The sequence below is a fragment of the Xyrauchen texanus genome, chromosome 40 (genome assembly GCF_025860055.1).
Source record: "Xyrauchen texanus isolate HMW12.3.18 chromosome 40, RBS_HiC_50CHRs, whole genome shotgun sequence".
Lineage (NCBI taxonomy): Eukaryota > Metazoa > Chordata > Actinopteri > Cypriniformes > Catostomidae > Xyrauchen > Xyrauchen texanus.
The window spans coordinates 27437173-27461203 of NC_068315.1; the positions used below are offsets into that span (position 1 = coordinate 27437173).

General features: G+C 44.2%; 1 protein-coding gene across 3 annotated transcripts in view; it reads right to left on the bottom strand.

Moving 5' to 3' along the window:
* LOC127633411 (microtubule-associated protein tau-like) overlaps positions 1 to 12103 on the bottom strand; it is a 60447-nt gene extending 48344 nt beyond the window's left edge. For all 3 annotated transcript variants that reach the window (XM_052112484.1, XM_052112485.1, XM_052112486.1), the window contains exon 1: positions 11978 to 12103. The gene's annotated coding sequence lies outside the window, so the exon portion shown is untranslated. The remainder of the gene's footprint in view (positions 1 to 11977) is intronic.
* Positions 12104 to 24031: the final 11928 nt, after the last annotated feature.

Consider the following 24031-nt stretch of genomic DNA (forward strand, 5'->3'; position numbering starts at 1 on the left):
CTGTCGCTCTCTCCACGTTGTGTCAGAGAAGCGACACTAGGGGTCTCTCTTGAGTGCCGATATTCACCTCTGAACTATGAAAAAAGGCCAATGAGAGTTGTCAACCAGTATTTGCATGTCCCGCCCTCGGACATACGGTATTTAAGCGGCGCAAATACAGGAGTTCATTCAGAAAATTTCTTCGGAGCCGATGGTCGTGTCTGCAACTGCTGCGTGTACACACCGAGTTCCTGCTATCCCTCTGCTGCATGCTGTTGGATTCTACAGCGCACAACAGCGGCTTTCTCCTGTTGCACGGCTGTGCACTTCCTGCCCCTGGGCGCTTCGACAGCGCAGATTAAAGAACTCTCACAAGTTTTTTTCATAAAAGAGTGATTTTATTTAAAAGAGTAATTTCCTCTAAAAGAGCAAAACGCAGCGGCGTTGAACGTCCTTTTAAGGACGCGTCTTTTTCAAGATGCCTTTCCGCCCCTGTGTTGTTCCTGGATGCGGTAGAGTACTCTCCGCTTCCGACGGCCACAGGCGTTGTCTCGTGTGTCTGGGTAGCAATCACACCGAGGCTGCGTTTGTGGATGGTTCATGTTCTCACTGCGAGAACATGACCATGACAACGTTGCGGTCGCGGCTTGCTTACAACCGTAAGCAAGCCACTCCAGCCGCCCCCCCGCATCGCTCCTTCTTCCCACGGGATTGAGGACGATGCAGCTGGCGATGGAGGCGATTCGGGGAAGGCAGCAGGTGCAGGTACTCCGCCGGGTACGCCACCTCGGACCACCAGCAATGGCTGGACTTGGTTGAGATGCGTGAAGCTGACAAGACTCGCTTTCTCAACGCCCCTGTCTCCCAGTTCGGCCTCTTCGGCGACACCGTTGAGGACTTCGCCCAGCAGTTCTCCCTGGTGAAGAAGAAGACGGAGGCCATTTCTCACATCAAGCCTTGCCACAAGCCTGCCGCCACGGACCAGGCCCCATCTGCTCGCCGAGGGCGTCCTCCCGCGGCCTGAAGACCTTCTGCTCCGCCCCAACCCGGGCCCAGCTCTCAGCCCTGGCGTCGAGCAAACCGCGGGAAGCGTGCGCCCCCTGTCTCACGGACCCCTTCGAGGACCCGGAAGGCTCACAAGCGCTCCTGAGACAGTGGACCCAGAGTGCAAGAAGTTAGCTCCGGAGGTGGTAAGACCGCTCCGTCCCCCGGTGGAGGGCCGGGAGGAGAATCTTTTGCTTTTTCATTTGCCGCACCCCCGAACAGGGGCTGCGGTACCCAAATTCTCAATAAAAGAGCTATTTCCTTTACCTCTGGGTCACATGACCCGCAATTGCCGTTCTCACGGCACTCTGCTTTCAGGCCTCAACAGTCCCGGCTGCCTGGATGCGGTGTCCCCGCCCTCAGCCCCACGACTGTTCCCCGGCCGGCCGGTTCAGATGAGTCCAGAGGACGCCAGCATCACACCTCCTCCTCAGTCATGAACCCGCCCCCCGCCGGGTGCGCTGAGCAAGGTAAGTGCTTTGAGTTTATTCTCAGCACCAGAGCCTCGGGACGCTACAGTTACCTGTTCCGCACCGCTGCGAAGCCCCGCCGGGTACGTCCAAAATACTCGTCCCCTTGGTGCCCCTAGCACGGAGCTTAGAGGCGTGGCTTTCACTGCCCAGCCCGTCACACTGGCTGCACCGGACCATTCGACTCGGTTACGCAATTCATTTTGCTAGGTCTCCGCCCCCCTTCGTGGGCGTTTATTTTTCCGCAGTGCACGGCGAACATGCCCACTCCCTGCGCGAAGAAATTGCCTCCCTTCTAATCAAGGATGCGATACAGCCTGTCCCTCCAACCGAAACGAAGAAGGGTTTCTACAGCCCTTACTTCGTTGTACCCAAGAAAGGCGGCGGCTTATGACCAATCTTGGACCTGCGAGTTTTCAATCAGACCTTGTCCAAACTCCCGTTCAAAATGCTCACCCAGAAACAAATTCTATCTGGCGACCGGCATCTAGATTGGTTCGCAACGGTAGACCTGAAGGACACGTACTTCCACGTCTCAATTCGCCCTCGACATCAACCCTTCCTACGGTTCGCGTTCGACGGCCAGGCGTATCAGTACAAAGTCCTCCCCTGAGGCCTGTCTCTGTCCCCTAGCGTCTTCACGTAAGTCGCAGAGGCAGCTCTTGCCCCGCTCCGAGAAGCCGGCATACGCATACTCAATTACCTCGATGACTGGCTCATACTGGCCCACTCCCGAGTTACTATGCGCGCACAGAGACCAGGTGCTCAGCCAGCTCAGCCGTTTGGGGCTTCAGGTCAACTGGGAAAAGAGCAAGCTCACCCCGGTCCAGAGCATCTCTTTTCTCGGTTTGGAGTTAGACTCAGTCTCAATGACAGCACGTCTCTCCAACGAGCATGCTCAGTCAGTGCTGAAATGCCTCACTTCTTTCAAGCCAGGCGCCGTGGTCCCTCTAAAACGATTCCAACAGCTCCTGGGGCATATGGCATCCTCCGCGGTGGCCGCGCCGCTGGGGTTGATGCATATGAGACCACTTCAGCACTGGCTCCAGACTCAAGTCCCGAGATGAGCATGGCGCCACGGCACGCACAACGTGAAAGTTACCACTGCCTGCCGCCAAACCTTCAAACCCTGGACAGACCTCTGCTTTCTACGGGCAGGAGTACCCTTGCAGCAGGTGTCCCGACGCGTTCTGGTTACAACCGACGCCTCCAAATTGGGTTGGGGCGCCGTGTGCAACGGGCACGCAGCCACAGGCCGGTGGAACCGAGGCCCGCTCTTGCCCTGAAGAAGTTTCTTCCATTAAATCGTGGCAAGCATGTCCTAGTCAGGACAGACAGCACCACAGTAGTAGCTTACATAAACCGCCAAGGCGGAGTACGCTCCCTCCACATGTCACAGCTCGCCCGTCGTCTCCTCCTTTGGAGTCAGCAGCGACTCAAGTCACTGCGCGCCACTCACATCCCCGGCAACCTCAATGTGGTAGCGGACGCGCTGTCAAGACAAAGCTTGCCTGGCGGAGAGTGGAGGCTCCACCCCCAGTCGGTCCAGCTGATTTGGGACCGGTTCGGCAAGGCCCAGGTAGACCTGTTTGCCTCCCAAGAAACCTCCCACTGCCCGCTCTGGTATGCCCGGACAGAGGCTCCACTCGGGGCAGATGCTTTGGCACACAGCTGGCCTGCGGGGCTGCGCAAGTACGCATTTCCCCCAGTGAGCCTTCTTGCACAGGTGCTATGCAAGGTCAGGGAGGACGAAGAGCAAGTCATTCTGGTGGCCCCCTACTGGCCCACCCGGACTTGGTTCTCGGACCTCACGCTCCTCACGACAGCCCCTCCCTGGCGAATTCCCCTGAGGAAGGACCTTCTTTCTCAGGGACGGGGCACGCACCCAGACCTCTGGAACCTCCACGTCTGGCCCCTGGACGGGATGCGGAAGATCTAGCCGGCCTACCAACGACCGTCATAGATACGATCAACCAAGCCAGAGCCCCCTCTACCAGGCATCTTTACGCCCTAAAGTGGCGTCTGTTCGCAGACTGGTGTTCTTCCCGAGCCGAAGACCCACAGAAGTGCGCGGTTAGGTCAGTGCTTGTGTTTCTACAGGAGAGGCTGGAGAGGAGGCTGTCCCCCTCCACCCTCAAGGTGTATGTCGCCGCCATCGCGGCTCACCACGACACGGTAGACGGCAAGTCTCTTGGTAAGCACGACTTAATTGTCAGGTACCTAAAAGGTGCCCGGAGGCTGATTCCCTCCCGGCCTAACCTGTTTCCCTCTTGGGATCTCTCGGTCATCCTCTCGGGCCTCCAGAGACCCCCTTTCGAGCCGCTAGACTCAGCTGGACTCAGGGCCCTCTCTCTCAAGACCGCCCTGCTGATCGTGCTCGCCTCCATCAAGAGGGTCGGGGACCTGCAAGCGTTCTCTGTTAGGGACACTTGCCTGGAGTTCGGTCTGGCAGACACATACGTGATCCTGAGACCGCGACCGGGCTATGTGCCCAAGGTTCCTACCACACCCTTCAGATATCAGGTAGTGAACCTGCAAGCGCTGCCCCGGGAGGAGGCAGACCCAGCCCTTTCACTGATGTGTCCAGTACATGCTTTACGCATCTATCTGGACCGCACACAGAGCACTAGACGCTCTGAGCAGCTCTTCATCTGCTTTGGGGGACAGCAGAAAGGGAATGCTGTCTCCAAGCAGAGACACTGGGTTGTCGACGCCATTTCCCACTGGGTTGTCGACGCCATTTCCCTGGCTTATCACACCCAGGCCGTGCCCCCCCCCATTGCGGGTCCGAGATCACTCCACCAGGAGTGTTGCGTCCTCGTGGGCACTGGCTAGGGGCACCGCCCTAGCAGACATGTGTAGAGCAGCGGGTTGGGCAACACCTAACACTTTTGCGAGATTCTATAATCTCTGAGTTGAGTCAGTATCGTCCCGTGTTTTCTCAGGTCCGAGCCCATAGAACTCGGTAGCACGCTGACGATCTGACCAGGTGAACCGCTTGCACCTAGCGCCCTTTCCCCCTAACCAAGGGAAAACAGTGCGCCGTCGTTCCCAGGAGATCCCATCTTTGGGACACTGGTTGACTCCTCCCTAGCCCTCGTGGGTCGCAGTTCTGCGGAGGAACTCGCCGACCCAGACCACTGCGGGTACCGCAAGCTACCCTGTACTGGTATAGGTGCTCCACAGGTAAGGCCTCCTGTTCGGACTCCCCCTGTGTATAATACCACGGTACTGTCCCCTCACGAGTTGACTCCGTGTTTCCCTTAGGCATTTACAGCTGCCTCGGTCGCCCTGCTGTATGCTTCCCCCCTCTACGAGGCTGGATCTACCACCGCACCAACTTTTCCACATAGGTCCTAAGTTAGGCCATGTGATGTATTTGCCCCTAAAGTTTGCCTCCCCTCCCGGGTAGGTGTGAGGGCTAAGACTCCCTTCCCTCAATGCGTGTAAGGGCCCCGGCTGGCCCGTTCCCATGTTGGCGGCCATCAACTTGTTCCCCCCTCCAGGGTAACGATAAGGAGTCTGATGGCTTGAATGGGGCATTGGGGAAGGGTATGTGCAGCCTGATACAGTTGGTCATTCTGCACGTAAGAATATCTGCTCGCTCCTGTATCAGCAGTTCACGTACACGGCTCAGCGCATGGCACTTTTATAAGTGGAACCCTAGTGTCACTTCTCTGACACAACGTGGACAGAGCGACAGAAGGGGAACGTCTAGGTTACGTATGTAACCTCCGTTCCCCGATGGAGGGAACGAGACGTTGTGTCTCCCCTGCCACGTCGCTGAGCCGAGCCACTGTTGTGGCCGGACCATTTCCGGCTCCTCAGAAAAATCCTGAATGAACTCCCGTATTTGCGCCGCTTAAATACCCGTATGTCCGGGGGCGGGACATGCAAATACTGGTTGCCAACTCTCATTGGCCTTTTTTCATAGTTCAGAGGTGAATATCGGCGCTCAAGAGAGACCCCTAGTGTCGCTTCTCTGACACAACGTCTCGTTCCCTCCATCGGGGAACGGAGGTTACATACGTAACCTAGACGTTTCTCATTGCGCTATTTTGTTATCGACAAAGTGAAAATGCATAAAAATATTTTTTATATTTTAATTTATGTTTCCATTCAAATGGCCTTTTATCAATAAAAATTGTGTGTGTGATGACATCATGCCTAAAAAAACATTTTGCCACATAAGTTTTGGTTTATCGCAAAATAAATCTGCCCTTAAGCCGTTTCCATACAGAAATGTGTTTATCGCTAATTTTTCACATTTATATGCAGTTCAACCAATGAACTTCAAAGACATCAGTCATTAATCTTAAAGTTCATATAAAATCTTTTTTTTTACACTACCTTTACGCTTACTTAATTTACAAATTTTAAACCATGACTTGCACTGCACACATATAACTCATATTGGCATTATATTCATGTTGTTTAACCAGAGGGGAACTGGCCCCCACAGTGAACCTGGTTTCTCCCAAGGTTATAGGGATGGGCGATCACACTTATTTTCTTTTCAATCCGATACCAAGTACTTTTAGGCCAGTATAGGCAATCGATACCAATACTGATACCTCTATTAACTTACATTTTTACAAATTATTTGGATAAAATTATTAACTTAAATTATTACTTACGTTTTGTATATACTTATAGGCTTAACCAGAAATGTATTAGGCTGCTTTGTTTACCTTTTAAACATTAGTAAGTATAAGCCACATATAAAACCACAAAATTAACCATAGATATTATTATATGGTTACTACTACTAAAACCAAGTTACAATATGGATACTACAGTAATGCTGTAGCAAAACCATAGTTGCAGCAAAAAAATAAATAAATAAATAAAAACTGGTTACTAGTCATGGTTAATACAATATCACTACAGTAAATGCATGGGTATTTTCATAAGGGTATAATTTATTAATGAGGATTAAAGATCATTATCAATATTTTAAGACCTCTGAATTTAAATAAATCTGTAAAAATGGTCACCCAAGCCCATTATAATTCGTCACGTCTAGGTTTTTCATGAATTAGTGTGAATAACTGCACACTGTTGTTTTTCTGTCATTATCTCAGGAAAACACTGCTGAACGAGTGCTGTGACTGAAAGGATGAGCACTGACTGCTGGTGTATTTCAGCATTTCTGTGGGTCAAGATGAGCAGAAGAAAATATAGTTCCGGTGCCATGCAACAATTCACGAATATAATAATTTTTTCCACTTCGAAACTTATGAGATGCAGTAATATTTATGTTATCTAAATAATGAGATCACTTGTTCAAAAAAACTTCAGAATCGATATTTTTATGTGAGGATCGATATTCTTGATACCACATCAGTATCGGAAGTATCAATACTTTAGGATCGATCCGCCCATCTCTACAAGGTTATTTTTCTGCATTAAACTAAATCTAATGGAGTTTTGTGTTCCTTGCCACAGTCACCTTCAGCTTGCTCACTGGGGTTCTAAATACAATTATTATTTATTTAATTTTTATACACAATTTACAATCATATTTAAACAAACGACATAACGATAACTCTCTTTTTTTGTTAATACAGGATTTCCTGTAAAGCTGCTTTAAATCTACGTGGGTTGGGAAAAGCGCTATACAAAATATGTACTTGACTTCAACTTTTCACTCGAACTGTTGTTAACAATACAACAATTCTATATTAAACCAGAAAAATGCGAAATCAAGGCAATTTCACTGGTGGTCTCAGACTTTTGGACAAACATATGTTTTAATTCATGGCTAACAACATTCCAGAAGAGTCATGCTCAAGTTCCCAGGGCAAAGAACCATGTGGATGCATGTAGATGTGGAATTTGTGAATCCAGCTCATCACGCTTCTGTCAAAGAGGAATGGCCTTAGTCTCTGCAGCTGCAAATTCACCTCAAATTACATGAACCAATAGGTCTATGGCAAACCTTCTAATATCACACCCTCTAATGCCACTTATAGTCTGAGGAGACTGGTGTGGCATTAAGCTAAACCCCTCTGTTAGTAGTACTATGCCAATTAAATACTCATGTAAAAAAAATTGTCAGAGATTTTATGGTCTTTATAAGTCTGTCCTTATTACTAGGTTAAATCACAACACTTTACAATTTGTTTTGAGGTGAAATGCCCACTATGTTGCTCTAAAAGTGGGTTAAATGTTCTCCCATAAGATAAGGTCTTTAAGGTTAATGCTAAGTCTATTGTAAAATCTTATTATATAGTCCATTCCCTGTCAACAAACAGCGAAATAAACAAAGACAGCATATTCATAAGAATTTAATGTAAATGGGGTGAGTGAATGAATGAATGAATGAATGAATGAATAAAATATTTGAACTATATATATTTGAATATTTGAAGTAGAATAAAATAAACCATTACCTCTAAAATGTTTAACACAAGCCTCATTCATTTTTGTTTCATAAAACAGTTACAACAGTGATCGTAATGGAAATTATTTGATGTTCCACAATATTTTAAAAGTTTAGACATGAACATCATTACCAGCTGGGGGAATCTCCAAACTGCAAATGCAGGAACTGAGTTTAGACTTTGCCCTGAAAACAGACATACCTCGAAAAGTCCTATTTCTCAGGAAAATAGCAAATTGCACTTTGTGGAACTTCATTACCTTAAATACACTCACAGTTAGCACAAACTTTCCCCACCCATGCACAATTGCGCTTTGCGATGGCACAAAAACTGGATAATACATAGGGATGAGCATTTTGGTCATTTTGTGTACTCTAGTACTCGTAATTACATGAGTACTCATCGAGTACTCGGGCGAAGGGGGGCACATAGAAATGTACATATACATCTTTGGCTGCTGAATTGCGTGTCATTGTTCCAGTGTCTTTTCATTAGGCTGTTATAATGTAGTCTGTTACAATAAGTACAAAAGAGAGCATAATCAAAATATAATGCATGATATTTTGTCATTATGTAAAGACTCGCTGAACAATTAATTGAAACAATGCTCAGAATGCGCATGTCTGTTATTCCTTCAGGTTACCGTAATAAGCTTGGTTGGTGCGCCACGGTTTCTGAAACGTGTTTCTGCAAACGTGTTGGCGTGACTGGAGACACCATAACATGTCTGTACCCAGGGAGATAAACCTTCACTTTTATTAAATAATATACATTAATGAGTCAAAGTTTCTACATAATATGACAATAAATCTTGTTTAACAAACGTTTGAAGAGACAGATATTCAAAATACAGTGGATTAAACTTTCTTTTGATTATCGCAAACCTGTAAAACAAACACAAGCATTGCAGCATTGCTTATCAGTTTGGTTGCTATGAGACATCTCTGTTGACAATCAAGGTGGAACTACTTACTTCCACCATGGATTCAGCGTCTTTCTTTGATACAGTATGAGCCTTCGTTGCTAGTTCGAGAACGTCACTTTAGAACTAGCAACGGAGGATAGCGAGGCTTACGCTGCTTTACTGGAGCACTTACTGGAGTAATGAGAGTGCGTTTGTGTGTTTGTTTGAGGTTTTTTTTGAGGGATCGAATAAAATAAATATAAATAAACAGAGAGATCGCTTCTGGGATTACCTTTTTTGTTGCAGTTCTCATCAGAAGTAACATGTAACAAGCTTCAAAATCACTAAGATATAAGTCTAAGCACTTTTCAGCAGCAGTGAGTGTCGCCATTTTTGTATATCTTCTCTGAGGTAAACCTTACAACTGTTTTCAACCCTACTGAGATGCAGGTGTGCACTGACATGACAGCTGACATGACAGCTCTGTTATTAGCTTCCGAGTAAGTGTGTGCATAATGCGTATATGTATGTGTGTCCACGTGGGGGGGGGAGTGCGAGGGTGTTTCCCACAGATATTTCAGATAATATAGAAACTGTAGTATTGATCAAGTGTATCTAGCTTTGATATAGCTCAAGCCTTCGTTGCTAATATGAAAACGTCACTTTAGAACTAGCAAAGGAGGATGCGCTGCTTTCGGTATTGGAGAACAAGGTAGTACGTGCATGCGTGCGAGAAAAAGAGAGAAACTGAGCAAGATTGTGTGTGGAATTATCTGTTTAAAGTGGCTTTCATCAGGAATAACATCGCTTCAAATTGCCAAAGTGTAAGTTTAAGTCTCAGCAGCAGCGAGTGTCGTCATTCTTGTGCAGCTTTTGCATTGCTAAACAACGGTTTACAATCCCATTGTGTCACGGGGGTGTGCTGGCTTTGCTCACAAGTTTGTGTGAGAGCTAAACAGAGGGGAGGGGTAGTGTGGTGCTTTCCACTATAGACATGTGAGGATGATTAGGGCAAAATACATTGAAACATAAAAAGTTTCACATGGTTATTGCGAATAATAGAAACTGTTGTATTGATCGAGTTACGGGGGGGTGCGGCTCTATTTGTTGGTCATGACTCAAGTCTCAATGTGTGTGTGTGTGTGTGGGTGACATGAGAGTGAAAGAGCCCAAGGACACTTTTCAATCGAAATTTTAATAAATTTAGGATATTATAGATATTGTTTGTCATTCTTTTCCTTTGTATTTAACCAATGTATTTGTTTTCATTTGTTATTTTGTTGTGGTGGCCTGTAGGGCTCTTTGAAATAACTTAAATAATTTGGCAAAGTGATATGGAACCGTTATGCGGGCAAGACCTGGAACTACTTGATAGCCGTGAGTTTACTTGAAAATAACTGCACACCTTAGAACACCCATCAACCAATCAGAATCAAGTATTCAACAGACCCGTGGTATAAATATAGTTAAAACTTTAGACTAGGACTGATGATGTGACAAGGACAAAAATAACTTAACTCTTCTCTGTTCTTTCTCCAGATGAAAGAATATAGGCCTACTGTAAATGTGCTCTTTATTATGGCTTGCAGTTGTTCTTTTTATTTTTTTATTATTCTACACTTTTTGTGTTCTCCAGTGGATAAATGTGCTGAAATTTGCCAAACAAAAGGGAGTCTGGGAATACCCTCTACATGGTTGGTTTAATTAACTTACTGCCATGTGAATTAAATTACCAAAGCTTTGACAGGCCATGCAGCGTTAATGTGAATGTGAACCCATGGACTTCAGATTCATCCAAAATGGTGGAAAACACATGAATTTACACCAAAATGATGTGGACATAATTGCAACTCAGTTTCCAAATCCAAGGCAATATCACACTTGATATCCAGGGCTCTTCAGTATCTATAAACCTAGAGAGGGGCGTGTCTGGTTCTGAATTAAGCAGAGGAATTTCAGAATTATTCAAAACGCCAATGAGATCCAGTTAACTCAGTCAAAGATCGTTTATTTGAAACCATCAAGCAGCAATCAGCCACTGAGAAATGGCAAATAATTTACAATTATCATTAAAAAGGTGAGACAACCAAATGACAAAACAGTAGAGGCGTTTGTAGGTACCTAAAAATCCTCAATCCACCCCCTTTCAAATCGGATTACAGTCCATGGGATGCAACATGACACAGTAATAATGACCGCAACGTGCACTAACATATGCTAATGCTAGCGATGATACCATATGATGTCTGCACTGCGAAGTGCGTTTTGTAGTTAAGGAATATAGGGCTAACCGTACATGTATGGATTCCCTGGGTTAGACTACAGGGCGTCGGATGCCTTCATTACAAAACACCGAATCAGAATACAGCCAGCCACGAAGCGACACACACATCGTAATTTTAATAGAATAAAAAAAAAAAATCGTATAATCTCGACAGTCTTCGACCCCAACAATGCAAATATACACAAACACATTCTTATGGCTGAAAAGCCGCACAATGAGACGACAAGAAGAGCCGGAATCATGGCCGCATCTCTGTTATTCAGAGATGAAGGGGAGGAGGTGCATTCCAACAAAGCATCCTTGAACCAACATTGATTCACAATGATCTTGAACTTATAGTTTATGTGAAGCACCGGAATACATTTTCCCTATTATTAGAATGTATTTGCCCCCCATTATTTCTCCTTTCAAGGCGTAAATAGATTTAGGCGTCTAATAGAATAAAAATGGCACACTGAACAACAACATCCCTCACAATTTGCATTGAACTGATAAATATCAAAATAACTAACAGAACGATTTTCGCGCGAAATCAAAACATCCCAAGGGTCTATTCTTGATAATGTGTTCAGGCGCGTCAATATATAGTGAAAAGTCCCATAAATACCGCTTGTGTCAGTCAAAAAGGGGCTTCTTCTTAAACATGGGGATTTTATTTTTCTCGAAATAGGCGAGTCAATATTCGAGCATATTCTATATTCATAGCATTCGTTTATTAATACATAAGTAGCGCAGGCCCGACCTCATCCACATGACATGACCAACGCCGCTTTTAAATTACGACGAGGACACGCGTGCTTTATGTTCGCTCAAGATTTACTTCGAAAACTGTGCAGGAACACTAACGGACAGACATGATAAAAATCGCCCTGACACCTCGCTAGAGGCAGCTTTGACATGGTTTTCTTACCTGTGCGCGCGTCGCTCTTATTGTCTCTCCAGCTGCGATCACTCACACTGAGCGCTCGACGACAACTGCAGTTCGTATAGCTGCCTGATGAAGAGAGGGGGCGCTAGAGACACTTTGACATGTTTCTGTCAACGAATAACCTGTTTTTCCTCCTATCGCCGCGAGCAAGGAAGTCAAAGTAATAAAAATAATTAACAGGAAATTTAAGAAATGTCAGTATCTATAAATATATTTATTTGTCTTATATAGACCTATATATATAACTGTTTGCAAAACACTGTCATGATTTTGTTTTTGAACTGCTCTGGATTATTTGCTTTCCTTCGTTTTTTAATAACTTATATAATGGCAGAATTGTCACGAGTAATTATCCACTGCAATGCAAATCCAAGCAGATTTATTTTTCTCTCCAAATAACTGTCCAAGCAAGCAGTCTCTCTCTCTCTCTCTCTCTCTCTCTCTCTCTCTCTCTCTCTCTCTCTCTCTCTCTCTCTCTCTCACACACACACACACACACACACACACACACACACACACACACACACACACACACACACAGAGTTTTTTGGATTTGAGCCCAGGAAACATCTGTCGATTGATTTTCGTATAGCGGAGGAGAGGGATTTGTCTTGAGCTGGACTTTCCTGTCCGTCAGGACAGTCACCTCCCAAAGCACCTGTTCAGAAAAAGATGCCAAGTACTGTTTTGAGTGTAGAGATGCCAAGTAGCCTATTGTTATTAATCGTGTAAGATTATGTCTTAAGTAACCTATTATTTTAGTTCTTACATATTTTGCCAAGTAGGCTTCTAGATTTTTTCCTTCCATTTTATTATATTTACTAGATTTATTTTTTATTATTATTTAACCATTTGTTGCTAATAAATATTTATATAACATGAAAACAGAAAATCACGGATTTCACAAAATTTCTTGAGGCCTACTGTACTTGTTTAGCTAAAACTTGTCTGAAGAAAGATTCTATGTGAATACATTAGTTTTTCCAGTAAACCTATAAATGTAGTAAAAATCAGTAAAAATGTCTAATTATGCATCTCAGTTCCATAACAAAATTAAATGAATTGTGTATTTTTTTAGAATAAAATCCAATTAATACATACATTTTTTTTGTTAAAAATTACTCAAATGGGAAGGTCACTTCTGCACTGATATCCCCACCCAAATTGAGAATAGATGCTAAGGATGGCCATAAAAAACGTTGCAGCCGAGTGGACCGGCTCACCGAACATTTGTTTGACTGTTTGAAGAATCTGCACATTCATTTTGTGCTGTTCTGCCTAGCGGCTGGAGTTTATTTTGCAAAGCAACACACCTTCGGGACAGTTTTATGGATGGATCTATTCACTCTTTGTGATTATTCTGCCTATTGGCTGGAGTTTGTTTTATAGATTATCTTTTGCTGTCTATTTCTGTCTCAAAAAATGTGTATTGAAACACCGGATTTAAGCAATCTGATGGCAAGTTTGTCGGGGGGCTCTTGTAGGCGTGCATGGATTTGAGTTTTGAGGGATGGACACCAGTTGGTGCTGTCATGTGTGGGATTAAGGTGCTGTTTTTTTCTTTCTTTTTTTTGGTTCTAAAGGAACACACTATCTATTTTTTCATGTATGTCAAAATGTCAGATATGTCAGTGTGGATTGTCTCTCTGTGTGGAATGTGAATGGGTTGGGGCACCCCATAAATGAAGGAAGATTATTTTTCTTCTTAAGCATAAGAAATATGATTCAAATGTCTCAAACAGAGCAAAGATAAATTAGGAGGAGTCATTATTGTTTTAGCTTAAATTCAGGGGCAAAGTCTTATTTTGGCTAATATTTATGCACCTAACATCAATGATCAGGGCTTTTTTATAAATCTTGTAGGGATGTTGCAAGCCACCGGCACCCCTCATGACATAACATTGGGAGGAGACTTTAATATTTTGATGGACTCAGTCCTTCATCATAGTCAACCAAAAGTGCATAAGCCCCCTAGAGCAACAGTGACGCTTCACAGGATGTGTAAAAATCTTGGTCTCACAGAAATTTGGAAACTTTTGAACCCATCTGGTAGGGACTATACATTTTTTTTCATTAGTCCTTAAGATTTACTCTAGAATAGATTTTTTATATATCTAAGTTCCTCATTTCATATGTCATTGATTGCTCAATTGGAAACATTTTAGTCTCCGATCACACCCTGGTGTGTTTAGAGGTGTTGCCACATATGAACAAAAGGAAATTATATAGTTGGTGCTTTAATGTATCCCTCTTACAAAATCCTGAATTCCAACAAATGCTAAAGGCTGAAATCAATGTCTATATGGAGACCAACTGGTCCTCAGTATCCTCTGTGGGCAATAACTTGGGAGGCACTTAAGGCAGTTCTTAGGGGCCAGATTATACAGTATGCCACTTTCACCAAAAAATTCAAAGCACAAGAACCTATGGAATTGGAAGGGAATATTAAAAGTGCAGAGGCAGAGTTGAAGTCGAATGTCGTCTAATGGCCTCAGAGAATTGACCCAATTGAAATACAGATATAATACTATTTTGTCACGGAAAGTGTAGTTTTGGCAATTCAGGGCTTTGAGTCGGGGGACAAAGCAGGAAAACTACTGGCTAGATATATAAAACAGAGAGAATCATTTTCTACCATTCCCTCAGTGAAATATGCTAGTGATGAAATATTTACCTTGGCCACTGATATTTATAATGCTTTTAAAGAATTCTATCTTGATCTTTATAGTTCCACATCTTGGTCTACTGAAGAGGATATTAGAAACGTTTTGGAACCACTAGAACTTCCTAAACTTTTTTTTCCTAAAAAATTATCTTGTTTCTGAGATAAACTTGGAGGAGATTGGTGAGGTATTTAAGGCCTTGCCTACATGTAAGGCCCCGGGGCCAGTTGGCTTTGCCACTGAATTTTTTAGATCTTATGCTACAGAACTGGATCCACTCTTGTTAGAAGTTTATACAGAATCATTAAATAATGGAAACCATCCGCCAACCATGACACAAGCCTGGATCAGAAAAGGATGATGATTTTCCGGGGTGGTGGAGGGAGGTGTGGCGCACAAGCTTTTTCTTTATGCAGATAATATTTTATTATTCATCTGTGACCCCATTAGATCTATGTCTTGCCTCCACATAATTATTAACTCCTTTTTTAAGTTCTCAGGATCAGAGTTAATTGGTCTAAATCCAAAGTTCTGGCTCTGACAGCATACTGCCCTGTAACAGCTTTTCAGCCGGGCACCTTTCAGTGGCCCAAACAGGGCATTAAGTATTTGGGTATTTTATTTCCAGCATATTTGTGTGATTTAATTAGAGTTAGAGTTCATTCTAGTATTTTCGAGTGATGTGGACAGGTGGGCTTCATTACATTAATCTATGATTGGGGAGGTTAATGTTATTCAAATTAATTTGTAAAGGGGTTAAAGGGAAAGGAGTAGGCAAGAAACGGCTTGACGATATAAATAATATTTTAATTATTAACTAAACCAAAAAGACAAACACACACACAGGTGTCGGACAGCTGTCTGTCCCACTGCAGTCTCCAGTCGGCCTTTATCCCTTTCTGAGGATTGATTAGCCTGATTAGGGGCCAGAAGTGTGGAATCACGACCCGGCCTGTCCTCCGCCCAGCCACAGGATTGTATTCAAAAATGAAATTACCTGCTACAATTTCTCCTTATAGATGTCTCTCTCTTATTTCAAGCAATTTGATAGGATAGTGAAGTCCTTCATTTGGAATGGTAAACATCCCAGATTACAATTCAGTAAGTTGCATAGGCCGATTGAAAAGGGTGGGCTAGGCCTACACATGATTTAATTTTATTATTATGCTTTCAGAAATTTGGCTCATTGGTTGCTTCCACTTGAGAGAGCCCCTTCCTGGTTTTGTATTAAACAGGAAGTTCTTGCCCCTATTTCACCACAGCAAAGCCTTTCTATCAAACTAACAGAAGTTAAATTACACCCCGTTATCTCGCATTTGCACTCAGTATGGACAAAAGTGTCCAAAGAGTTTAATTCAAACATTTATTTAAATGTAGCCTGGAGAATATTGCTGAACCCAAAATTATGGATTAATAAATCCCCTCTCTGCTGGACAGAGTGGATTGTGAGGGTGGTTAATATGCTAGGTGACCAATATGAGAGTGGAGTGTTGAGATCCTTTGAAAATATGGTTCAACATTTTGGGATTCCCAGGTCTCAGTTCTTTAGGTATTTACAGCTGCGCCACCCACTCTGTACTATTTTTGGGAGTAGCATACACCCCCCTAAAGCGGCAGATACTCTGGGAGTGGTGATTACTGCTTTTGGAAAAGGTCATGAGGCATCAATGTATTTCTCCCTGTTAATTCAGAGTCTTGAGGACGGAGCTTTGGCTTCTCTCAAGAGATTATGGGAGAAAGATCTAAACATGGTGTTGGAGGAGGGAGTGTGGGCTCGGATGCAATGGAGATGCAATGGTGCGACTTATGTAATTTAAGATTTTACATTAATTCTATTGGACCCCTAGATTGTATAGGCTTGGTCTGAGAGACACACCCACCTGCTGTCGATGCCAGAATATGGGGACACAAACCATGTTTTTTGGTGGTGTGTAGATCCAAGAATTTTGGTTGAGGGTTCAGAGTTTTATGTGTGTCGTATTGGGCATTCAAATTTCATTTTGCCAAAGACTCTGTATTTTAGGCGATGAGGCAATCATTAATATAGGGGATACATTAATAAAAATTGGGTCCTAGCCAGTGTTATGATCAGTGTTGGGAGTAACAGATTTAAAGGGAATACGCATTTAAAATACAAAATATAAGTAACTGTATTCCACTACAGTTACAATTTAAATCATTGGTAATTAGAATACAGTTACATTCAAAAAGTATTTTGATTACTGAAGAGATTACTTTGAATTTTATTGTCATTTGTTTCATTTAATATTTACCGTAATTTCCGGACTATAAGCTGCAACTTTTTTCCCACGCTTTGAACCTCACGGCTTATACAATGACGCGGCTAATATATGGATTTTTCCCGCTTTCAAATTTTATAAAAAAAAATAAATAAAAAACATTCTGTGACGTGCTCAGTTTTTTGGCGGCGTGAAGCTTTCACTAGACCAATGAAATTGCCGTACTGGTTAAGGTCAAAACAACTTTTTTTGTTTACTGTTTAGATTAAATCGAGCACGCTCAAACTTCCCATCATTCTGATTACGGTAGTAATTTTGTCACCCTCACCATGGCAAAGACATGGAGAAACGCATATGATGCTGCTTTCAAGTTGAAGGCGATTGATCTGGCTGTTGGAAAAGGAAATAGAGCTGCTGCACGGGAGCTTGGTCTTAATGAGTCGATGATAAGACGTTGGAAACAGCAGCGTGAGGAATTGACTCAGTGCAAAAAGACAACTAAATCTGAGGTTATTCAACTCCGACACTGAAGGAGATGACTTCAGTGGTTTCTGTGCACAGGACGAGGAAGATAGTGACCAATGACTTTATTGGTAGGCTACTGTTTACTGCAAATGATTTATTACAAGCCGTGTTTGGCAGCGGGGGCGTGGTCAAGCGCCCGTCCGGGAGAGAAAAGCTGTAAGGGCGCTTACACCTGCGCTAAATTATGTCTAACACCGTTGTCTAATTTCAAGTGCCCTGCTTCACGTGTCCTTCTTGGGAAAACTGTCACACGGGCACCAGTGTGACAGTTTTCAGCAGGGCACTTGACGTTCCAGGTAAGGCTTTTAATGGCCACAGCAATGTTTACAATCAATTTTATAAAGTTTCTCAATTCTTCTATGCGCCAACACTAGACTGACGTGTGTCACTCTCTCAGCTCTGTGGCTGCTGCCTTTTTATGCCGCTCTCCCCATGCTTACTGAAATTAGACACCGGTGTTAGACATAATTTAGCTCAGGTGTAAGCGCCAGGGGCGTTGCTAGGATCTTGATACATTGGGGGCTTAGCCCAGTCCCACAAATAAATAATACATGAATATTAAATAATTAATAATGTATCCTAAATTTTACTTGTAACATTGGATAATGGGAAAAGGTAGAGGTGACTTGTTGAGTCAGTGACATGAATCTAATTATCTATTAATCTAACCAAATTAACCTCAAAAACATGAAGTTTAGTACTGTTTTCCGAGCTCACTCACTTTGGGATTGTAGCCGAGGCCGTTTGCTGGCCTCAGGAGGTGGATGACTGCCGTCTTGACGGCGCCTAAAAAATTGCCGGATATCCATTTTTACATTAGACGTTTGGGCTAGTGAGTGACGGATGAATCTTGATGCAGTCTGCTGCTTCCTGCTGATTGGTCAACAAGACAGCACGCTGTATATAGCTGGTAGTAGTCAATATCAATGCACGCGCATGGAGCGCATTATTAGGTTTAAACAACCTATGAAACTATTAATGAACAATATGAAACTAAAACGACATAAGCTTAATTTAAAATGGCTTAGGAACTATCTATTTAGAGGTGGATAAACGCAATCTAGAGGTGGATAAACCCACTTTGGAGGTGGGTAAACGCTATTACCGAATTGTGAGGTACGTAAACGGCGTTTATGTGCGTTTAGCCTCCACTACATCCCTGAATAACGTTAATTTACACATCGTGTTTCAATCGCCAAATCAGATGTATAGGCTACTTCATCTACATTCCTCACGAGAAACGGATTATGGCTCACAAAATGGATTAGCTATAGGCGAAATAGTAAGGTCCCACGTACTTTATATATACAGCACATGTTCTGCATTAATACCACAGTGAGTAACTTACAGGGCTAGTAAGTTAGACCAGGGTTTGCTTAAGAGCCTTCACCGACCTGAGCTTAATGATGAGGGAACTGCGCCAGTAGATAACTCTTCTTGCCTCCCTCGTATCGTTCATGACTCCTTATTTTACTTTTTAAAAAGTGTCTAATGTCCATAATAGCTACCAACAGAAGCCACAAACAACAATGACAGTCAAGCCCTAAACTAAAGCTGTAAGTTAACCGATGACTCTTTCAGGCTCTCTCCTCTGGTGCGCACTCTAAATACAAGCATTCTGTAACCATAGTAACTTTGATCTGCTTGAACACATTTTAATCGTCTTTAATACATGATTCCGAAGGATAGATTAAAAGACCCGGTACATTTTTTTAAATAAATACAAAATTATTAAAAAATAATAATAATTATCAATAAATTAAATTTTTTGAGATCCGGGGCTATAAAAAAAACATCCGGGGCTGAAGCCCCGGATGCCCATGTCTAACGACGCGCCTGGTAAGCGCCCTTACCGCTTTTCTCTCCTGGACAGCGCTTGACCACGCCCCCGCTGCCACACCGTGTTTCGTTAAAGCCTATTTATTTTTGTTACAAGCCGTGTTTCGTTAAAGCCTGAGTAAAGTTCATTTGTTTCAATGTACCGGTAGGCACCTGCGGCTTATAGACAGGTGCGGCTTATTTATGTTCAAAATAATATTTTATTTAAAAATCAGTGGGTGCGGCTTATATTTAGGTGCGCTCAATAGAATGGAAATTACGGTAGTCTTTTCAGATGGAAAAAATATATACATATAAATGATGCGATCCAAAGTGCATTTGAACATATTTTTTATCAAGAAAATTCACATTGGATAATAATCTTTTTTTTTCTAGTAAGACCTTTGATATTAGGGCAAAAATCATAATCTTGAATAATCATTTTTGTATTGTTTTCCAGTAAAAATATAAAGAAATATTGAAAAAAAGATCAATTTGATTTATCTTGTTTTAGAAACAACACTGCATAAGATATTTAAGTTTTTCAGAGAATGTATTTTTAACATGTGTATTTTGTCTTACTGTGCTGGCAGAGTTTTTATAGTCAAAACAAGTGAAAAAATTGTCTAGGTTACTATTGTAACCCCCGTTCCCTGATGGAGGGAACGAGACGTTGTGTCTATTGTAGTGACACAAGGGGCTTCTTTCGGGAGAAAAAGGCCAATGCCAAATTGGCAAACAGACTTTGCATGTCCCACCCCTGGACATATGGGTATAAAAGGTGGGATGTGCCTCTGTTCAGTCAGGTTCTGCACTGAGGAGCCGAGAACAAGGTTCGGCCATTACAGCGGCTTGGTACAGTGTTGTGGCAAGGGGGACACAACGTCTCGTTCCCTCCATCAGGGAATGGGGGTTACACTAGTAACCTAGATGTTCCCCTTCTGTCACTCACTCGACGTTGTGTTGATTGTAGTGACACAAGGGGTCCCTATTCAATAACGCCACCTACACTGACCGTGTTACGTGATCTGCTGATGCTGGTGCAGCAGGCTGTAGCGTGCCAAAGGCGCATGAGCATCAGGCTGCACGTAACCCTTCTCGATGCCCCACTAAGAAGTCATATTGTTTTTATTAGGAGGTTAAATGTGGCGAGTACATCACATGGGTTTTTAGGCCACATGTGGAAGTGGCACGGAGGGAGATCCTACCTGCTGAGAGGGAGGAATTGCCACAAGCACAGCGACCGGGAGGCAGAGGGGACTGCCCAAGGGAGACGCGGGTCCACCGGTAGGGGGACTGTACCGCAAAAAATACACACAGGGGGATTAATCCATGAAGGCGAACCCTGTGGAGCACCTATTCCAGTACAGAGTAATTAGAACCCGTAGTGGGTCTGGCCGGGAATTCCTCTGCTGAATTCGTGGACCAGAGGGCTAGAGAGGAAAAGACATCCAGGGAGCACGAATTTAGTGGACTCTCCTGGTAGAAACAGCGTACATTATCGCCTCAGTGAAGGGGAAGGGTGCTATTGCAAGCGGTTTATCTGGTCAGTCGTCCTGTGTTACTGAGTTTTACATGCTCGGCCTGACAAAACAAGGAGATTGTAGAATCTCGCAAAGGTATTGGGTGTTGCCCAGCCTTCTGCTCTACAGATGTCTGCTAGAGAGGTGCCGTTGGCCAGTATCCCACAAGGGGGAGGGAACGGCCTGGGTCTAATAGGCCAATGCGATGGTGTGGAATACCCAGTGGGCAAGGCTCTGTTTGGATACAGCGTTCCCTTTCCGCTATCCGCCAAAGCATACAAAGAGCTGCTCAGAGAGTCTAAAGCTCTGTGTGCGATCCAAATAGGTACGCAAAGCAATGATAAGGCTGGGTCTGCCTCCTCCCAGGGAGGCGCTTGCAGGTTCACTGCCTGGTCCCTGAAAGGGGTCGTAGGAACCTTGGGCATGTAGCCCGGTCGAGGTCTTACGATGACATGAGTATCTGCCGGACTGAACTCCTGGCAAGTGTCGCTGACAGAGAATGCTTGCAGGTCTCCAACCCCATTGATGGAATCGAGTGCAATCAGTAGGGCCGTCTTCTGGGATAGGGCACTTAACTCAACTGATTCTAGAGGCTCAAAGGGGGTTCTCTGAAGGCCCGTAAGACCACGGAGAGATCCCATGAGGGGAACAGGCATGGCCTGGGAGGGTTCAGCCTTCGGGCACCTCTTAGAAACCTGATGATCAGGTCGTGATTTCCTAGGGACTTATCATCCACCGTGTCATGGTGGGCCACTATAGCGGCAACATATACCTTTAAGGTGGAGGGGGACAGCTGCCCTGTGCAAACAGGTGCCATTTTAGGGCTTAAGGCTGCCTGGCGAAGGGAGCTCTGGCTTGGTTGATGGTGTCTACGACAGCTGGTAGTAGACCGCTCAAATCTTCCGCATCCCGTCCTGGAGCCAGACGTGGAGGTTCCAGATGTCTGGGTGCGGATGCCAGAGTGTGCCCCGTCCCTGAGAAAGAAAGTCTTTCCTCAGGGGGATTTGTCAGGGAGGTGCTGTTGCGAGGAGTGTGAGATCCGAGAACCAAGAACCTTCATGAAGACGCAAGGGGGACAGGGACAGGCTGAAGGGGAGGACTTTGTACTGATATGCTCGGCCCTCGAATTGAAATTTTAGAAAGAGTTGATGTCAGGGCAAAATCAAGATGTGGAAGTATGCATGCTTCAGGTCTACCACTGCGAACCAATCTTGATGCCAGATGCACGTTAGAATGTGTTTTTGTGTGAGCATTTTGAATGGGAGTTTGTGCAGAGCCTGGTTGAGAACTCGCAGGTCCAAGATTGGTCTCAACCCACCTCCTTTTTTGGGTACGATGAAGGACTGTAGAAACCCTTCTCCATCTCGGCTGGAGGGACTACCATGAAGCCTGAAGGCAGCAGCCCAGCTGAGTCCTCTGTGTCAGACGCCGCAAAACTCTCCGATGCAGCTGCGACATCATCATCCTGCTCTATGGCTCCAACGGAGAGGCAAGCCAGTCTCATGTCGAGCCCGGACAGAAGCAATCGAGCGTGCTGGGGGGCGGGTGGTTTGTAGGGATTTATCCGGCAAAACAGCACCCGCTGAACTCCCTAAATCGCCTCCATCACCAGCCGGGTCATCCTCAATCCCATGGGAAGAAGGAGCAACGCGGGGGGTGGCTGGAGTGGCGTTTCCTTTAAGAAAGTAAAGCTGCGACCGCAATGATGCCATAGTCAGGTACTCGCAATGAGTACATGAACCATCCACAAACGCTGCCTCGGTATGATCGCGACCCAGACACACATGGCAGCGCCTATGGCCATCAGAAGCGGAGAGATATCTGCCACATCCAGGAACAACGCAAAGGCGGAAGGGCATCTTGATAAAGACACATCTTTAAAAAGATGTTCAACACCAAGCGTAACTCTTATTTTCTCTTAATAGTACTCTTTTAGAGGAGTGTTTGCTCTTTTAGAAGACTGGCGAAGCGCCCAGGAGTGTGGACTGCACTAGCGTGCAGAGGAGCCGCTGGCAATGCGCCGTAGATCCAACAGGAAAGCTCTCTAGAGGTAAGGTGGAACAGAGTGAGGTTTCAGCTCGCTGAACACACACAACCTCTCGGCTCCGAAGAAAGAATCTGAATAGATTGACTGAACAAAGGCACATCACGCCTTTTAGACCCGTATGTCCGGGGGCGGGACATGCAAATTCTGTTTGCCAATTTGGCATTGGCCTTTTTCATATTCAGAGGTATCCGAGGTTCCCGAAAGAAGCCCCTTGTGACACTACAATCGACACAACGTCGAGTGAGTGACAGAAGGGGAACTATCAGTGCTGAAGAAGTAATCCAAAGTATTTAGAATATGTTACTGACATTTTTTACATAAAAAATATACATTTTACAGCATGTACTCTGTAATCTGTAGTGAAATACGTTTCAAAAGTAACCCTTCCAACCCTGGTTATGATTGGCAGACAGACTGTTCTTAGGGGATGGAAGTCGGCTGGAGCGCCCTTATTTCAAGAGTGGTGCACAGAGATGGGGAGAGTGGCGGCATTCGAGGAAATGTCATGTAGAAGGCTAGTCAATAATATTCATTTATTTAAAAATGGGCCAGCTATTTGGCCTTTTTATTATAGATTTTTCTTTTTTCTTTCCTTTTGTGTGTCTGTGTGTATACTCAAGTGTGACCATAGGGCTATTTGTTGAGGGTCAGTTTGGGGATGGGGATTGGGAGGGGGAAAGGGAATAATGGGGGTTAAACGCTGATTCTGTGAATTTATGTTTTTTTTTTTTTTTATTGTGTAAATCATTAAAAACTGTTAATCAGAAAAAGATGACTTTTTTATATATATACACTCACTGGCTACTTTATCAGGTACACCTGAAGTTCTAATATTCATGTAATTATCTAATCTTCCAATCAAGTGGCAGCAGTGTAATGTATAAAATCAAGCAGATATTGGTCAGGAGCTTCAGTTAATGTTCACTTCAACCATTGGAATGGGGAAAAAATTTGATCTCAATGATTTGGACCATGGCATGATTGTTGGTGCCAGATGGGCTGGTGTGAGTATTTCTGTATCTCCTAATGTCCTGGGATGTTCATGCACAACAGTCTCTAGAATTTACTCAGAATGTTGCCAAAAACAAAAAACATCCAGTGAGTGGCAGTTCTGTGGACAGAAAGTTTGTTGATGAGAGAGGTCAACAGAGAATGGCCAAGCTGGTTCAAACAGACAAAGGCTGCGGTAACTCAGATAACCACTCTGTACAATTTTAGTG